Below are 13,496 nucleotides of genomic sequence, written 5' to 3'. Positions count from 1 at the left end.
TTCCAGACTTCACTGGACTGTTTCGATCTAATGCTGATTCACTGTGAGGTCACAAACTGCAGCAGCATGCCTCTAACCCAAGGTGAATGCTGCAGCCCAAGAGCTCTTCTCTAGTTAATCTCTCCTTCCAGTCTCCTGGCTGCTGCTGTGGTAGCTTCAGAAGTGGCAGGAAACCCCCCCTTCTCCACCCCCCTTCCTTGCGTCTTAAACTATTGAAGAATTCCAGGAATCTGGGAAATGTATTTTTCAAAGGAATCCTTAATATGGAGAATGGTAGTAGGGAAGAAATTGGAAACCATCTTATGCTCCCATCAACAACAGGGTTACCAAGATGGGCTTGGAAAATTACTTCTACTACTGGAGTTTAAGATCAAACTGCTAACTCCGAGTAGTAATCACCATCTGCTCCTCAGCATCACTGCTGCGAGTACACAATTTCTTTTGTTAAAAAGCTTTAACCAAAGGCCTTATGCTACGATGCATTGCACAAATAAGAGTTCAGTAACCTTGCGACAAAGGCATCCATACCATCAGAACAAACTCAAATCGATACCACTTTTGTAATTACTATATTTCCCTTCTCTGCTTTCTTGCACTTTTGAACTTCATTCAGTGTTCAATGCCACCATGGTTCTGAACTGTACGTTATTTTGCTTTCATGTAACTGGATGTACCCTGCTTCAGCTTAATAAATGATAATAATGTTTAATAATGGCCAAACTGATTTGGTTCTCAACAGCACAGCTTTAACATCTCTCATTGTAACAAAAGCTGAATCAAACCAATTGATCCCTAGGTGGTGAGTGTTTTTAAGGAAGCAACAACAGCCAGGGAAAGTGCCAGCACCGTTACCCCGCTTTATATTCTCTACTGTTCTTTGTCTTATCTGTGAAAGCTCTTTCCAGTTCACTTCTTTAAATTAGAATCTGTGAATCTACAATATCCTATTAATTCTCTCTTCCTTTGATATGCTATAGCTAAGTTATATATATGATATCCTATATATATATGATATGCTAAGTTATATCATATATGATAAGCATATACATATATATCATATATGATATATATATGATATGCTAAGTTATATATATAACTTAGGCAAACAATACGCTGTAAACATACAGGGGTCACTTCCACATGAAGGTTTTGATCTGATGTGGCATTCAAACTTGAAGATTTTTTTAAAGTATCCATAGACCTTGGTTCTTGTAGGTTATCCGGGCTGTGTAACCGTGGTCTTGGAATTTTCTTTCCTGACGTTTCACCAGCAACTGTGGCAGGCATCTTCAGAGTAGTGTGCTAATGAGGGTATGGTATGTTAATATGGAACCATTGTATCCTGAAGTGATCTGTTAATGTGTGTAATCCAAAAACTAATCTGTATGGCTATTGTTGAATGTTGTCTTTGTCTGGAGGTTTTTCAGGGCAGGAAGCCAAGCCTTATTCATTCTTAAACTCTCCTCTTTTCTGTTAAAGTTGTGCTGATGTTTATGAATTTCAATGGCTTCTCTGTGCAATCTGACAAAATAGTTGGTAGAATTGTCCAGTCTTTCAGTGTCTTGGAATAAGACCCTGTGTCCTGTTTGTGTCAGTCCATGTTCAGCCACTGCTGATTTCTCAGGTTGGCCAAGTCTGCAGTATCTTTCATGTTCTTTTATCCTTGTTTGTATGCTGCGTTTTGTGGTCCCGATGTAAACTTCTCCACAGCTGCAAGGTATACGATATACTCCTGCAGAGGTGAGGGGGTCTCTTTTGTCTTTTGCTGATCGTAGCATTTGTTGTATTTTCTTGGTGGGTTTAAACACTGTTTGTAGGTTATGTTTTTTCAAAAGTTTCTCCATCCTATCAGTGACTCCTTTAATAAATGGCAAGAATACCTTTCCTATGGGAGACTGTTTTTCTTGAGTTTTCTGATTTTTGTTTGGTTTAATGGCCCTTCTGATTTCATTCTTGGAGTAGCCGTTTGCTAGCAGTGCGTGATTTAGATGATTAGTTTCTTCCTTGAGAAACTGTGGTTCACAGATCCGTCTTGCACGGTCCATTAATGTTTTGATTATTCCTCTTTTCTGTCGGGGGTGGTGGTTGGAGTTTTTGTGTAAGTAGCGATCTGTGTGAGTTGGTTTCCGGTAGACCTTGTGACCTAACTGAAGGTTTGTTTTACGGATGACAAGGGTATCAAGAAATGGGAGTTTACCCTCAATTTCCTTTTCCATGGTAAACTGAATGTTTGGATGGATATTATTAAGATGGTTTAGAAAGTCCATTAATTTTTCTTCACCATGGCTCCAAATGGTAAATGTATCATCTACGAACCTGAACCAGACTGTAGGTTTGTAAGGTGCTGATTCTAATGCTGTCTTTTCAAAATATTCCATGTAAAAGTTTGCTATTACTGGACTGAGTGGACTTCCCATAGCTACTCCATCAATCTGTTCATAAAATTCTTGATCCCATAGGAAATAACTTGTTGTCAAACAATGGTGAAATAAGGCTGTTATATCTTCTGGAAAAATCTGGTTAATCAATGAGATTGTGTCTTTTACTGGAACCTTGGTAAAGAGGGATACAACATCAAAACTGATTAATATATCCTTTGGATTGAGTCTTAACGGACTGATTTTGTTGATGAAGTGAGTTGAATCTTTGATGTAAGAAGTGGTTTTTCCAATGTGGTCCTGTAGGAGGGTGGTCAAATATTTAGCTAATTCATATGTTGGGGAACCAATGGCACTCACGATGGGTCGGAGTGGAACGGAATCCTTATGAATTTTAGGTAGTCCATATAATCGTGGTGGTTGTGCTTCAGTCTTGCATAGTTTTCTGTGTGTGTCGGGATGAAGAGTGGAATTCTTGATCAGAATGCTAGTTTTCCTGGTAATTTTGCAAGTTGGATCTCGTTTTAGTTTTTTGTATGTGGCAGGGTCCAGAAGTTCCTCAATCTTCTTTTTGTATTCTTCTGTTTTCATGATCACTGTGGCATTGCCTTTGTCAGCTGGTAGAATAATGATTTCTGGATCTGCATTGAGGGTCTTGATGGCGTTTCTCTCCTTGCGTGTTATATTGCTAGCAGGGGGCTTTGCTTTTCGTAGAATTCTTGCTGTCTCCATAGACCCTCGTCTCCTAATCACCCACTTTCCGTATTTTCTCACTTTGCTGCCATCTTTCCCAAATCTGGTTTCATATGAGCTTTTGGGAAAGATTACAATCATTTTGGAATAAAATTATAATCCCGTAGCACCTTGAAGACCCAACAAAATTTTCCACGATATAAGCTTTTGTGAGTCAAAGCTCACTTTGTATTTCATGAAATGACCTTTGAATGATGAAAGCCTATTCCTGGAAAAAAACTGTTCACCTTTTAAGGTACTGCTGGGCTCAAATTTTGTTCTACCACTACGGACTAACACAGTCCTTTTGGAAAGATCACACAAAGTCCACAGTAAAGTGGACATTTTTGTAGGGTGTGCCAAAATGTAGGGTGTGCTGTTTTTGCCCCAGACTCCCACAGCCACCTTTTCCCACTGGTTCACTGTGGGTGGGTGGGTGTCTTTCAGGATTCTTAGAGTTGGCAACTGCTATATCACTGTAGCACAGTAATACTGCTACAATCTAATGCCTACTAGCTCCTCTGAATCCCCAGCTTTCATTAAAAAAAAACCACAAGTCTCTAGCCCTTCGCATTGCGGGGAGAAGGAGAAAGAACCCCTTATTATCCGCACAAAGAAAAGGGCTAGGGTTTTACACTGTAAAAAAGCAGGCTGGGCCATTTGGAAGGTGCTTTGCCAGGATAGAAAGACTACACTTGTGAACCTTTTAGCCTGTCTCCCACTCAGTTTGAGACAAAAGGGAAAATAAGCAAGGTATGATAAGCACGTAAAAACGCCTGATTATTTATTTACCTGTGATTAAGCAAACAGGAGTAGCCTACATGATCACACTATCTTCCCAACCTTCTTTGGCAGCATGATGAACCCCTCCCCCCCCAAGCATTACATCACTGGCACCAACAGTAACCAAAGTTAAGGTTAAACGAGGAGTCCTGGATTCCCCAGAAAAACCAGGTTAAACTCGTTTTAAATCCAGGTTAAGAAGGAGAACGGGTTATCCTTCACTGTGATTAACAACAGTGCCAATGTAATCCTTAACTATTTTTAAAGCAGATGGAAGTTGGAAGAGGGAGTCCATGATTATGTGATTTACTTCTCATTTGCTGAATCATGGCTGAAAAATTTATGTGAGTTATTTCTTCGAGGAAGAGTACAGGGAAAAAAACAAGCTTCCAATTATCTTCCCTCCTGATGTGATCTGTTTTAATATTCTTGCCTGGGACTAAAAACTGCCAAATTTGGTTTTTCTCCCCCATGACAATTATCCACACCTCTTGTCTGTTCATCAGTATTTCTTGCTGGATTTTATATTCTTTGCCAGAAATTCCACATTTACAACTGACCAGACTGCACTGGGCTTTTGAGACCTCCAAGATAAACATCATACCTTATTCAAGAACCTTGGAAACATCTGTGCATTTTTGGCATTCCCTGGCTGTGCTATCACACAGCAGTAGAATAGCTCTGTTTAATAGTTATTCTGCTACTGGACAGTATGGAAGAAAACAATTGCATTTATCCTTCACTGATCATAACTGAAAAGATTATTTGGGTTTTGGTGATGGGGGAAGAATATTTCAGTATTTTAAAAGTGTTTATAGATTACTTTTAGTGCTAATGCTATGATGAGTTCTGATGCAGCGCTAGCATATATATCCATACAAAGGAAGAAGAGTTGCTTTTTATATGCCGACTTTCTCTACCACTTAAGAATCAAACCAGCTTACAATCACCTTCACTTCCCCTCCCCAGAACAGACACCCTGTGAGGTAGGTGGAGCTGAGAGAGTGTGGCTAGCCCAAGGTCACCCAGCTGGCTTCATGTGGAGGAGTGGGGAATCAAACCCAGTTCTCCAGATCAGAGTCCACCGCTCCAAACCACCGCTCTTAACCACTACACCACGTTGGAGGGGAGGGAATATAGGTTTGAATGAATAACTTGTTTGCCAGGGGCCTTTTATTTAAAACATGGAAGATACACACCCCACTACTGGAGACAGGGAATACACAGCTTACAAACGAATAATGGGAAGGAGACAGTGTTATAAAATAACAAGATAGTTGTGGAAACAGGTTATGCAACTTATTTTCCTATTCTCTTTCAAAAGGTATGTCAAGTTCTGTGCAGGAATGGCACAAGAGAGAGGGCAGAATATTAAGATTTTAAAAAGTATCTTTCTAAAGTTTGTAAAGTACTACAAAGGATGGAAGGTGTCATTCACGCACTACATAATTTGCTTACAGAATTCACTGCCATGTAATGTTGCTTACAGGCTTAAAAATGCTTTAAAAAGGGATTAGACAAATTAATAGAGAATAAGCCCATCAATGGCTATTAGAAATTGCATGTTCAGTTGTGTTATGTGACTTTACAGATGAATACCTGAAGAACACTGAGTGGCAGGTAAGCAACCTGTTCTTTTTCATGGTCCCTGTGCATGGGAACAGATTAGCAAACTGACATATATCTGCTGGTGGACCAAGGTGTAATCAGATGCCAAAGAAAGGATCCCTTTGAGCTCTGACATGTCACAAAGGTAGAAGGCTGAGATCAGGTGATCATCCTGCAGAGACATGGTATGCGGACTCCTCTGAGGATGATGCTATGGCTCTGGTGAAATGGGCCTTTACAGACCCCAGAAGCAGCTTGCAAGCCAAGTCATAGTGCATCTTGATGGTGGTTCACACCCAGTGGCTGAAGTTCTTTGAAGAGACATTTGTCCCTGGGTGAGGCCAGAATAGCACAGAAACAGGACAGGGCATTTCCTGAAGGCTCTGCCCTGTCCAGTCAGAATGACAGTGTTCTTTGAACATCCAGTGAATTAAAGTTTCTCTTTCCTCCAGTGTCAGATTAGGAAAGAATATAGGTGGCATTATCTCTTGGTTCAGATGGAAGCAGCAGCCTTGGCAGAATAGAGATGTCTGGCCACAGCACTGTTTTATTTAGGTGAAGATGGAGATAAGGAGGGTAAGACTATAGAGTGCATATCACACTGGACCATCTAGTGGACCATACTGCCATCAAGAAGGCAGCCTTCATGGACGACAAAGGTCACAGGTGGCCAGAGGCTCAAAAGGGTTTTAATTGGTTGAGAAATCATAACCTGCAGGACCTATAATAGAGCAAGAGACAAGATAGGTTGGTAAAACCTAGTGAAGCTTTTGAAGACTGTCATGATTATGGGTTGGGTGAACACACATCAGTTCCTCAGGTGTGGTCTTGCAATTGAAATGGCAGCCAGATGCACTCTTCAAAAGAAGAGTATTCCAGCCCTTAAGAGCACAGATAGAGTAGATACCCAAGTACCGAGGCAGTGGAACTGGTGAGGGAGTTCTATCCCTGAGCAGTGAAAAAATGGACAGAAACACTGCTTGTCATAAGGGCACCTGGCAGAAGTCTCTCTTACAGTCAGACTATCATCATCATAGCTAATGAGTGGGGTAATCCCAAACTACTCTCCATGCCACCAGATGCAGTCTAGGTCCAGAATCCTGCTGTAAGTCTACAACAATAAGTTGTTGTCTTGGGGAAATGTAACAATCCTAGACAAGTAGAAAGACCTTGGTAAACCAAGTTTTCCTTGGTCAGGAGGGGGTGATCAGAACGTAGTTAGTGCCTTCCCAGGCTATTTTGTTGACCACCTTAGTGATGAGTTGAACAGGAGGGATGTTGAAAAAAGATGGTGTCCACCTGACCTGGAAGACATTGCTCATGGAGAGGTGTCTTGTTCCAGCTCTGTTGAAGAAGCTTCAGCACTGCTAATTCGATGAGGCAAACATCAATGTCAGACCAAACCCACCTGAGGAAAATGGGCTGGAGGCAATTCAAGGGTGACTGAGGGAGTCAGGAAAGATGTTGTCTTTGCTGGCAAGTTGTTTACACAATGTGTGAGGTGTTACCCAGTTAATCTCTCCTAGAAGTTCCAGGCGAGGGAGGACAGAGTCACAGAGGCTATGCCCCCTTGCTAGTTGATATAATATTTGGGACCCATGTTGTCAGTGGCTACCTCTACTATCCAGTCCTGCAGATTTGGAGGAAAGGCATGTAGACCTCAACAAGCTCCAAAGAGTCAATGTGGAACAATCTTTCCTTCTCCAAGCAAGGCTGACCAAGGTTATGATGAACACAATGGGCACAGCACCCCACCTGGTAATGTGCTATAGGGTCACCTGTGGGGAGTAGGGGCAAAGGGTGTTCACAGTTGGCGATGATGAAGGGATGTCCCCTATGCTGGACTCCTGCAAATGGGTGACAGAAGGCACAGGAACATATCTTGGGCATCTTCCAGTGAACTGTAGATGCAACTGACCCATACTTGTATTGACCTCATGCAAAGTTCAGCATGCTCTACAACTACAATCAATAGGGCCTGTGAGCAATAAGAGTCTCTGGACAACAATATCTGGCTGGAGAGCATGTTGCATTAACACAGAGGACAGTCTGCGAGCACTGTCCAGAAACAGAAATGCCCTCAGTGCCATTTATTTATTTAGAATATTTCTATGCCACCTCTTCAGAAATCTGCTTATAATTAAAAAACACAGAATAAAAAAAACCCAAGCCATTAAAAACAAGCCAGTGGACATAAGCAGCATAAACCTATCCATCAATCAGAAGCATTCAAAAGCCAATGAGATTAAAACCCTTATTAAAAGCCTGGGTAAAGAGATGTGCTTTAGCCTAGCACCTAAAAGGAAGTAAAGCCTCAAGGGGGAAGGCGTTCTAAAAGTGAGGTGCCACCACAGAAAATGCCCTGCTTCTTTTTGTCACCCACCTCACCGCTGAAGAGAAAAGCACAGAAAGCACAACTTGAGAGGCAGATCTCAACTGGCAGGCAGGATAGTAAGGGAGGAGGAAGCCCTTCAGGTGCCCTGGCACCAAGCCATTTGGGGATTCAAAGGTAAGAACCAGCACTGTAAATTGTGCCCAAAAACAGATGGGCACCAGTGCAGATCTTGCAACAGAGGAGTGATACAGTCCCTAAAACCATCCCTGACAGTAGCCTGGCTGACAGATTTTGAACCAACGGGTTTCCGAACAGCATTCAAAAGCAACCCCATGCAACATGTATTACAGTAATTTAACTTGGTGTGGTCACAGCATGAATCACTGTGGCCAAATCATTCTTTTCAAGGAAGGACCGTAGCTGGCTAAACACCGTAGCTGATAAAAGGAGCTACGTGCCACGGAGAAGACCTGAGCCTCCAGCCGTCGGCCAGGATCCAGTTGCACCCCCCAAACTATGAACATGCTCCTTCAGGGGGACTGCAACCCCCTCCAGGACAGGCCAACTGCACAGCCCCTGAGCACTGTTTGGTCTTAGTTGTATGGGTGACTTTCAGTTGGTGAGGCCTGACAGAGTGCACAAGGTGCTTTGGGGTGTGCAGCCCACCTCAGCCAGTCTTGCCCCTTGCTCCTAACGGCTAAGTGTCATACCAGGCTGGGCTGGCTGACTGGGTCCGGGAGGTAATAAAGGTGTATTTGAAAGAGGTGGCTGAGCACTACCCAACCAAACCGTAGAGTCATGGTAGGCCCTGGGTCCGGCCTGGTGGAATGTTCTGCCTAGTAACATCAGGGCTCTGTGGGACCTGAAAGAGTTCCTCAGGGCCTGTAAGACAGAGCTATTCTGCCAGGCCTACAACTGAGGGCAGCCACAGACGGTATTAATGCTGGCCTCCCCACTTCCCTCCCCTTACTTTTATAACTGGTTTTATAGGGGGGCCATCTGCCATCTTGGCTCTGGCATTTACTATGCTACAGCAGGCACTGTATTAATTGATGTGCCATCTGTTGTTAATCATTTATGAGACTGTACTTTATGGTTTTAGATGTTTTATTGCTGTATAAATATTGTGATTTTGATGTGGTTACCTGCCCTGAGCCTGGTCTTGGCCAGGGAGGGCAGGTTAGAAATTTAATGAATAAATATGGATGAGTCTTATCCGCATTGACACATAGGCCCAATGTATGTAGGAACTACAGAGTGATGATGAAGAGGGTGAGATGAGAGATAACTGTTAGGAGTCAGTCATCCACGAAGGGAAAGGAGGTGATGCCCAGATTCCAAAGTTGTGCCACAGTAACTGCCATGCTTTTGGTGAGGACTCTTAGGACTGTGGAGGGGCCAAAAGTAGTAACTTGTACTGGTAGTGTACAACACATGAAGCTGCCTTATACTGAATCAGAACCTCGGTCCATCAAAGTCAGTACTGTCTGACTGGCAGCGGCTCTCCAGGGTCTCAGGCTGAGGTCTTTCACATCACCTACTTGCCTAGTACCTTTAACTGGAGATGCCGGGGATTGAACCTGGGACCTTCTGCATGCAAGCAAAGGCTCTACCACTGAGCCACAGCCCCTTCCATACATTTCCTACACCAATACTTTGCAATACTGAGGCTGAATTGAGATGTGGAACTAAGGGGCCTTAAAGGTAATTAGAAGTGAACCACGCTCCCACGGTTAGATAAGGCAGTACAGATTTGCAGGGTTACTGTTCTGAACATTTTAAAGTCAAATGATGGAGCTGACATCCCTGAGGTTGAGTATGGGAGCTGACATCCCTGAGGTTGAGTATGGGACAAAGTCTTCTAGCTTTCTTCAGAATGGTAAAACGCTAAGAGTAGAAGCATACTCATTTGGGAGGGTGGTACTGCTTCTATCATCTCTTTTTCCAGGAGGAAGTCAGACTCCAGGAGGAATCTGGAATTGGGGGAAGTGTCTTTAGATAGTGAAAGCAAAACAAGCCATTGCATATCCCTGTTTGATAATAGCTTCAGGACCAATGTTTTGTTGGTCACAGTCTTTCACTGCAAAATGATGTTGACAAAGGTATGGGACAGTAGGTGGTGTGAGGAGAGGATCAGAGTCAAAGGCTCTATTTTGAAGCTTCTGACTATTTGGACTGTTGGGAGCTGAAATGTGGCTTGGAGAAGGTAGACTTGCCTGATACTGCTGAGTAAGACTTTCCAAATTGCAAACCATCCATGAAGGACTGGAATGAAAAAAGGAGGAAACAATTCTGAAGCTGGAAAATAGAAGAAACATTCTGAAATGCTAGCTCACATTCCCCTCTCCCCTCTACACAGCCCTCAGACACACACAGAGGGCTTGGGAGAGAGGCACAGTCTTCAGTCATTTGCAGTGCACAGACTGGGGTTAAGTTAAAGATCAAGATTCTCTTCCGCTGCTCAGAAGAAACTCCTATTATTGTTTACCTTCGCTATACCTCAATGTAAATGAGAGAGAAAGGGAACAAATCTGGCTGATGATGGGCATTTTGCTCACCAGAAGACCAGAGATACTTGCAGTCGACTGTAGTTATCTTTGGAAGAGTTGCAATGTCCAGCATGCAAAGGAACAGAGAAGACCACCCAGCAGGGGGAAGGCAAGTGGTCAGCTAGTTAGGGCTGTAAGGTTAGAGACCTTTCCACCTTTTTTCACACCTCTTGACTTAGACTGATATTCTTAGGGAACAATTTCCTCCTTCTCTGAAGTCTTTCTACCCTCTCTCTCCCTCCTTAGCTAGATAGACTGCTACAGTATATGAATCTGAGCATGGTAGTGCAGTCGAGACTCTATGGGTAAACATAAAAGGAATAAGAAATAATAGTGATATTCTCGTGGGGGTCTGCTATCGACCGCCAAACCAGGCAGAGGACTTGGATGGGATGCTCCTAGACCAGATCACAAAGTTCTCAAAGAGACGGGACATGGTGGTCATGGGAGATTTTAATTACCCGGATATCTGTTGGAAGTCCAACGCTGCTAAAAATGCAAGATCCAATAAATTCCTGACTTGTCTTGCTGACAACTTCCTATTCCAGAAGGTGGACAGGGAAACAAGGGGGTCTGCTATCTTAGACTTGATTCTCACCAACAGGGAAGAACTGGTCGATGAGGTTAAAGTAGTAGGCACCTTGGGTAGTAGTGACCACGTACTCTTGGAATTTACAATCTTGGGGAGAGGAAAACCTGTGCGTAGTCAGACATATAGGTTGGACTTCAAAAGAGCAAATTTTAACAAACTTAAACTTATGGTAGGTAGAATCCTATGGTCAGAAATACTTAAGGAGAAGGGAGTTCAAGAAGGGTGGGCGTTTCTTAAAAATAAAATACTGAAGGCGCAATCCCAAACCATTCCTATGAGAAGGAAAAATGGGAGGAGCCTAAAGAGGCCAGGGTGGCTCCATAAACAGCTTTTTAAAGAGTTTAGGAAGTGGAAGGAAGGCCTTATAACCAAAGAGGAATATAAGCAAATAACTAGTGCTTGTAGGGAGAGTGTTAGGAAAGCTAAAGCTCAGTATGAACTTAGGCTAGCGAGAGATGCTAAACGCAACAAAAAAGGGTTCTTTTCCTATGTACAGAGTAAGAGTAAGAACAAGGACAAGATAAGCCCATTGCGTGGACCGGAAAGTGAAATTGTAACAGGAGATGAAGAGAGGGCAGAACTCCTCAATTCCTACTTTTCCTCAGTTTTTTCTCATGAGGGAAGTGGTGCTCAACGTGGCATAAACAGAACATGTGATGAGGGAAGGGATTTGCAGCCTAGAATTGGCATTGGGGTAGTGCACAAACACCTGGTTTCTTTAAATGAAACAAAATCCTCTGGACCAGATGAATTGCACCCAAGGGTACTCAAAGAACTTGCAGATATAATTTCGGAACCTCTGTCCATTATTTTTGAAAAGTCTTGGCAAACAGGTGAGGTGCCAGAAGATTGGAGGCTGGCAAATGTGGTCCCATCTTCAAGAAGGGGAAAAAGGAGGATCCAGGTAACTACTGACCCATCAGCTTGACTTCTATACCAGGAAAAGTGTTCGAACAAATCATCAAACAGTCCGTCCTTGAGCATTTAGAAAGGATGGATCTGATCACTAAGAGCCAGCATGGGTTTCTCAAGAATAAGTCATGTCAGACTAATCTTATCTCCTTTTTTGAGAAAGTTACTACCTTGCTGGATCAGGGGAATGCTGTAGACATAGTTTATCTAGATTTCAGTAAGGCTTTTGATAAGGTTCCACATAGTAGTCTAGTTGACAAATTGGGAAAATGTGGGTTAGATCCTATTATTGTTAGATGGATCTGCAACTGGTTGACAGATCGTACCCAAAGAGTGCTAGTTAATGGTTCCTCGTCCACTTGGAGCAGGGGTGGGGAACGTCAGGCCCGGGGGCCGTATAAGGCCCGCAAAATCATTTGGTCTGGCCCTTCGTGGGTCCTGGCAGATCTCTAGCTCTAAGGATCTAAGACTGGCGATCCGCCCCCTCCCGCGGCCAGGAATAGCCTCTATTCAAGGTGGATGTTTGTTTTGCCGAGAAAAGAAATCTTCTTTCCCCCTTGCAGAAGAGTCATTAGCTATGGAGCTGCTAGGACCACCCAAGAAACTATGTTAACCCTTTCCCACCTGGTCTGTGGAGAAACGTATTTCCTCTGCACTACAAGATGTGAGGTACTGTCATGCATCACAAGTGGCGACAATGGAGGGGTTAAAGGGGGCAGGGCCAGAATGTGCGGCCCGCAAATGATGTTATAAATATCCAAATGGCCCTTAGCAGAAAAAAGGTTCCCCACCCCTGACTTGGAGAGAAGTGACTAGTGGAGTTCCTCAGGGATCTGTGCTGGGCCCTGAGTTGTTCAACATCTTTATAAATGATTTGGATGAAGGAATAGAGGGGATGCTTATTAAATTTGCAGATGATACTAAATTGGGAGGGGTAGCAAATACGGTAGAAGACAGAGCCAAGATGCAGGATGATATTGACAGGCTGGAGAAATGGGCTAGAACTAATAAAATGCACTTCAACAAAGACAAATGTAAAGTTCTGCAGTTAGGTAGGAAAAATTAAATGCATAATTATAGGATGGGGGAGACTTGTTTGAGCAGTAGTGTGTGTGAAAAGGATCTTGGGGTCTTAGTAGACCAAACACTGAACATGAGTCAGCAGTGTGATGCTGTAACTAAAAAGGCAAATGCAGTTTTGCATCAACAGAAGTATAGTGTCCAGATCACGCGAAGTGATGGTATCGCTTTACTCTGCTCTGGTTAGACCTCAACTAGAGTACTGTGTTCAGTTTTGGGCACCGCAATTTAAGAAAGATGTAGACAAGCTGGAACGTGTCCAGAGAAGGGAAACAAAGATGGTGAGGGGTCTGGAGACCAAGTCTTATGAGGAAAGGTTGAAGGAGCTGGGTATGTTTAGCCTGAAGAGGAGAAGACTGAGAGGGGATATGATAACCATGTTCAAGTACTTGAAGGGCTGTCATATGGAGGAGGGTGCCAAGTTGTTTTCTGTTGCTCAAGAAGGTCGGACCAGAACCAATGGGTTGAAATTAAATCAAAAGAATTTCCGTCTAGACATTAGGAAGAATTTTCTAATAGTTAGAGCG

General features: G+C 43.2%; 1 protein-coding gene across 2 annotated transcripts in view; it reads right to left on the bottom strand.

Annotated features, from left to right (window-relative positions):
* Window positions 1-13,496, bottom strand: part of SLC44A1 (solute carrier family 44 member 1) — a 121,894-nt gene that overhangs the window by 26,562 nt on the left and 81,836 nt on the right. The gene's annotated exons all lie outside the window — the stretch shown is intronic.

Source organism: Euleptes europaea, chromosome 4 (assembly GCF_029931775.1).
Source record: "Euleptes europaea isolate rEulEur1 chromosome 4, rEulEur1.hap1, whole genome shotgun sequence".
Classification (NCBI taxonomy): Eukaryota; Metazoa; Chordata; class Lepidosauria; order Squamata; family Sphaerodactylidae; genus Euleptes; species Euleptes europaea.
This window is presented reverse-complemented; position numbering and strand designations above follow the sequence as displayed.